Source organism: Sinohyriopsis cumingii, chromosome 10, assembly GCF_028554795.1.
Source record: "Sinohyriopsis cumingii isolate HCF-2022 chromosome 10, ASM2855479v2, whole genome shotgun sequence".
NCBI lineage: Eukaryota > Metazoa > Mollusca > Bivalvia > Unionida > Unionidae > Sinohyriopsis > Sinohyriopsis cumingii.
The window spans coordinates 70,773,811-70,780,750 of NC_142970.1; positions in this window are offsets into that span (position 1 = coordinate 70,773,811).

A 6,940-nucleotide genomic window follows, 5' to 3' on the forward strand; every position below is an offset into this window, starting at 1 on the left:
ATATTACAATGACCCAATATTTAAAAAATTATCTAATGTCAATCGCGCAACTTTCTTTAGCTATTTTAGTGTCAGATTACAGTGTGGTGGCTCTGTGAGTCTTGTATAAATTTATGTTATTCGCAAGAATTTCTTTTGTTTCTTGTTCACAGAAGCGTTTGCTACAACAATTGAGGGTTTATTGATGGGTAGCAAAAATTTGTTGACCGCCATTTCTTGGGGGATCGTATCCCACCCCTATTGCTGCTGCTTTTCCTCGTGTGTTCGGATTATTAGTACTCATTTCTTAAAAAAATAGAATATATCTAATTTAAAAATGAGCTTCACCACTTAAAATGTAACACTTGTCAATTTTGTGCCTGTTTTTCTTTACCTTCTTCTCTTCATTGTAATAAAACAATTGTTACAGTTGTTTAAAGTTAAACGACGTATTGTCCATCCACCGCAGATGCCATATCATCCATGAGAAATATATCAAATGTCTTGGAGGAACAATCCGTCATACGACCTCAGAAAAATGTAATTAGTGACACCTAACCCCACATATTGTACATGTACTCTAAGCCCCAGCCACCGCTCCGGTAGACTAGTGGTTAGAGAGTCCGCCCCGGATGCGAGAAGTCACGGGTTCGAACCCCAGCCAAGTAATACTAAAGAATTATGAAAAAGGCACTAACAGCTGCCTTGCAAGGAGCTAAGGATTAAGGGGTTGCTGTTAGAACTCGTCGGGCTGGTGTCAGGATCATGCAACCGGGTGGGACATGCTACATGTCTGCGGCATGATGCTCCAGTGCTAGACATCACAATAAACTGCGACACTGCAGACATCGTAATCGTAGCGATATCATTGAAATATTGTTAAAAATCCACACACACACACACAGAGAGAGAGAGAGAGAGAGAGAGAGAGAGAGAGAGAGAGAGAGAGACCCAGCTATCTATACAAGAAGAAACGTTTTTCAGGGAAGACAAAACAAAGCAACAATAATAGCAATATGTATCCAACATGTATACTAAATCCAAATCTCATTCATGTTCCTATAAGGGAGACGTGGTCGCTCAGTTGGAAGATTGTCGGACCCGTAATCCAAGTTCGCGGTTTTCATACCATGCTATCACTCTTCAGGAATCATGGTACCAACTGATTTTCCATATACCTCAATGCTAATGTTTTATGAAATAAAAAAGAAATTTCCGACCTCAGCATGCTTGTGTCACACTGTCGTAAAACAATTTATGCTAGATTGTCAATTTGACAAGGACAAAACCAGGTACTCCATTGCATTTAAGAGATAACTCTGCTGGAACAAAACAGGGGTAAGAATTATCTAGTCACTGCAGGCACAGTTTCAGGCATGTTTGCCACATTAAAACAATCATATAAAATACAAAATATGATTTAGATATGAATTAACATAATCTCACATGTTGCCAAGAGGCACAACTTTTTTACGCCTAACAGAAAGTACAACTCTTACATGATGCACCAATCACAGCTAGTGTTGTTCTTTATTTCTGAATGCAATATTCCTACACCTTAAGCCCCGCCCACCGAGACTTGCGCAATTGGTACCGTTATACCTATAACAAAACTTATTTTTTCCTATAATCTGTGAAATAGTTCGGGACTGTATAAGTAACAAATGTACTTAGTCTCACTTGTGAAAAACAGTTTTATGAGGTACTAAGCCATGTCTTATATGAATGTGTATAGAAATGTCATTGAGCTGTTTGAACTCTTGTTTTCATACTTTTGCTTCACTAGCAAAATCATTTTTTGAAATAAAATGAATTTTTTAAACTATGAGTTGTATGTTATTCATATCAGCACTTTTTGAACTTCAAATGGGTGATATGGGATAAATCACATTATATCATATTATGTAATAACCAGGTCAAAGTTCAATGTACCAAATAGTATGTACCTTTCCTTCTTCAAAATGTACAATTCACCTAAAAGAAAGGAATTTATATTTGTTTGGTAGATGCAGAACTTGACATCAGAGACAGATCGAGATGACCCAATCTTATTATAAAGTATAAGCTCTGAACTTTTTACACTGTCTGCAGATACATGAGTTCATTAATCCCCAGTCCTCACACAAAGGTCTACCTACACATCCTTTTTGTAACACAAATAGAAAGCTTCCATCCTTTGTGTTTTGAATAAAATTGATTAAGTAAGCCAATCAGTCACCAAATATAGCAGATCACAGCTTCTAAGTGGTTATGTTGGATTGGGGTGAAATTAGGGAAATAAAATACAGAAAAATGCCAAATCTGAACAATAAGTATAGCGCGTCAAATGCAGTTAAAAACAGGAGGAAAATGTGTATCTAAAAAGAAACTGTAGCTTATGATAAAGGAATTAAAGGAGAAAAAAAGCAGCAATTAGAAAATTGAGAAGTGAAAGTTTGATGACCTTACCTTGGACAATATATGGAGGCAGTGCCCCATAGGTCCAAGAACAGCCCAAAGGCACCTGTACTATAACATCCATTACAAACACCAAAATTTCAGGTGAAGTGGTGTACATTCCCATCTAATATAAAAGGGTGAATAATGTAGATAATATATATGCATATAATTTATATTTCTTCTACATAAGAAATTAATAATAATATGCAGAAAAATACGTGAACCAAACAAAACATACCTTATCAGTTTTTAAAAACTTGTAAACTTTACTGTGAGAAATTATTAAATTGCTTCTACTTAGGACAATTATTTTGTAAACAACGTAATACAAAACTAATATGTGAATTAAATATTCAGATCATTATTTATGTAAACATGTTTTAAATGATTTTGAATTAAAAGATATAGTCTTTAAATTCTGATTTTAGAATCTTATAGAATGGAAAATTCCATTTATTGATTGAGTACTTTTAGAAAATGGTAATTGTGACATAGAGTAAGTAGATGGCTATAATCTTGTTTGTCTAAAAATTAATCATTCTTGACATAACATATTGAAGCAGAGCCAGTCTTAATTTTGTATTCAGATTTTCATTTCGGCGAATTTATTTATTCAAATTATTATTCACTGGAAATACAAAGTGCTCATCAATAATATGTTTGTATTGGAAATTAATTTTTAATTCTAGCTAATGCAGACAATGGCATTTTTGGATTATATGATTGTGATACATCAAAAACTGTTAGTACATCACCACACCCGAAACGGCTCCGGTGGCCTAAGTGGTTAGAGAGTTTGCCTCGGATGCAGGAGGTCTTTTGGTCGAACCCCTGTCGAGCCATACCAAAGACTATACAAATGGCATTATCATCTGCCTCGCTTGGCCCTTAGCATCAAGAGGTTAGTGGTAGGACAAGTCGCCCGGTGTCAGGATAATGCGATCATATGGGACATGATACCATCGTTAGTGATATGACTCAAATTGTTAAAGCTATGTTAAAATTCCAAAACCACACACGCACCACCATCCAGGCCACTGGCACATTAGCACATTAGATTATACAGGCACATCAACACATTTAGTTTTAGAATTTAATTGGAATACCACTGGAATTCAGTTGGAACTTCGTAGATTTGTACTTGTAATAGAACTGTTATGGCTAGGTGTTATTTACTTCACAATACTTTAAATTCTTTTAAAAGTTTCACTTTGTATTCTAGGGGAATAAATTATTTGTTGAATTGTACAAAATTTGTTGGGTTTCGTTCTGTTTTTTATAACTTCGATTAAGATCACAGTGTCGTAACAGTGTATATTTATTTTTTAGGTCAAACATATTTTAGTGAATAATGAAAGAATTTGAACACTGAATTTGTAAATTGATTATCTTTGGACTAAATTCTGACTCCCTTTGATAGCAATATCTTAGGTGGCCCTGAAGTTTTCATAATACCGTAATGCTAAAACTTAAGTTGGCTCAATATTATCATGTGTGGATATTCAATGAGTTTGTTTTAGCCAATCATGTTAAAGTATTGTGTTGAGTATGTCACGTTTTAACATGAAAGCGTTAGCATAAACTTCTGATCTGATCAACATCATTTCAAGAAGCAACAATATTCAACACGTGAAAGCATTTGGTGAGTGAAACTTCTCACATAACGAGATTCAACAATACAAGTCTGGCAAAATTTATTAAGCTCAGATATTTATATGTTACTGCATTTGTACGGGAAAATAGATGGAATACTGTACGACATTTGGAGTGCAGTATAATCATCCGACAAAACGAGTTCATAGTATCCCATACAAATGCAGTAACCTTTTTCTTATATGCTTATTTTTTTTATTCTACCTAAGGCTTAATTATATAAATAAAATACACTACAAGAAACAACGCAAATGAATGTATGCCGCATTCCAAACTAAATACACAAGCGCATATTCATCATTACACAAATCAACATTATTACTGCGCACATAACTCCACCCAGATAAATTTGAACTTAGTCGCGCGCTCGACATAACTTTCGAAAGAAAATGTCGTGTCTAGTTAAAACTGAAATTTGGAGTCATATTGTGAATGAATGTGCATTGCAACAACTTTTCCATTTGATCTGAAATGAATAGATTTTGGTATATTCTTCGATCCTACGAAATTTCGTGAATATGGACTGGATTTGTATGTGACAATTCCACATAAAATACATGGGATTGAATAAGCTAGCTAGAAGCGTGTTGACATCTGCAAATGTGTTTCTGTTTCTGTCACTGAATGTTTGAAATCATAATGTGGGAAAAATATAAAGTTTTCAGTTGCAATTATCAAAAGGACGCTATGGAATTTAATGCTTATTTCATTTTGAGTGCAGTAAGGAGGATGTAATTGCACTTGTCATCGAAATTACAGTACAATTTCGAAATGTGTAATCAAGATTGAGAACCTATGACATGACTCATGTAAGTCGGATTTGCAGAACTAAGAAAGTACATTTTGAGGAAATTCAGGATGTAAAACAGTAAGTATATTTTTTTTGCCATTCTTATCGCCAGCTAAAGAAGACAGTATATAACTTGTCACTTGTATGTTATTTGTAAGGACATTTTCTTGCATCTGTTGTGTACTGTAGCTAGCCTAAATCCGAAACATTGTATCAACGCGGAGTGTGCCAATGCAGCTGGTATGTGGCAGTCCACGAAACATCTGTTTTAGTTCATTCAGAAACAAATTTAAACAACCACAACGTAAAGCGCCTCTTACGTGAGTGTACATGATTTGTTTACAATTCAAAAGTGCTGGCGTCTGCATCCAGTGTTTGTTTACGATAGAAAGTAGTTCCTTTATGCACGTGAATGCTATATGTGTATTGGCGCGCGGGTTCATTATCGGTAATACTGTACGATTCTGACAATGTAAAGTTAACGGGGAAAAAATGAGCATATAATGATACTGTTTTTTTTAAAGTACAAATCGTTAGTATAGTACAACTCCATGTCAGTACAAGATCCGAATGTTTCTCTGTCTTCAATAATTCATTGTACAGTGTACGTACATACAGATTCTAATTTGAAGTTGTCAACGGTGCAATGTACTGTGTACATGCACATATATTTTAATTTGAAGTTCTCAATAGTGCTTTGTAAAGTGTACGTACACACATATTTAATTTGGAGTTCTCCAAAGTGCATTGTAAAGTGTACGTGCACAGATGTTAATTTGAAGTTCTCAATAGCGCAGTGTATAGTGTACTTGAAAACAGATTTTAATTAGAAGTTCTCAACAGTGCAATGTACTGTGTACGTGCACACAGATTTTAATTGAAGTTCTCAATATTGCACTGTACGGTGTACGTGCACACATATTTTAATTTGAAGTTCTCAATATTGCACTGTACGGTGTACATGCACACATATTTTAATTTGAAGTTCTCAATAGTGCATTGTATAGTGTACATGCACACATATTTCAATTTGAAGTTCTCAATATTGCACTGTACGGTGTACATGCACACAGATTTTAATTAGAAGTTCTCAATATTGCACTGTACGGTGTACGTGCACACATATTTTAATTTTTGAAGTTCTCAATATTGCACTGTACTGTATACATGCACACATATTTTAATTTGAAGTTCTTAATAGTGCATTGTATAGTGTACGTGCACACAGATTTTAATTAGAAGTTCTCAATAGTGCACTGTACGGTGTACGTGCACACATATTTTAATTTGAAGTTCTCAATATTGCACTGTACTGTGTACATGCACACATATTTTAATTTGAAGTTCTCAATAGTGCATTCTAAAGTGTACGTGCACACATATTTTAATTTGAAGTTCTCAATAGTGCATTGTATAGTGAACATGCACACATATTTTAATTTGAAGTTCTCAATATTGCACTGTACGGTGTACATGCACACATATTTTAATTTGAAATTCTCAATACTGCACTGTACGGTGTACGTGCACACATATTTTAATTAGAAGTTCTCAATAGTGCACTGTACGGTGTACATGCACACATATTTTAATTAGAAGTTCTCAATAGTGCATTGTATAGTGTACGTGCAATAACTGAAATAATGGCTGAGAGTATCTTTTGATTCTACCATGTTTTTAAATTTCATCAGCACAATCAACCAAGATTATGTATTATGATACTTCCTCCCTTCATTGTCGTTCTTTCTTGAATTTTCCTCTCTGGAAATTGCATGCTCCTACCTTTCGTCCCGTTTCTGTTTCCTTTCTTAAAGCCAAAATCACAATTTTTATTGTTACTTTTCTTTCTTTTGTTAGATTCTTTATTAATTTGTGTTTTTAAACTGGATCTCCATATATTATGTTCCTTTTTTATTTTGATCTTTTTTACTTCTTATACACTCGCTATTTATATTAACTATAATCGAAGAAAGCAACTTAACTTATATTTTATTCCCTTCATAAATTTAACACAATCTATGAGGTAAATTAGATATGTCATCCTTTATTCATTATTTAAATTGCACGCAAATATTTAGC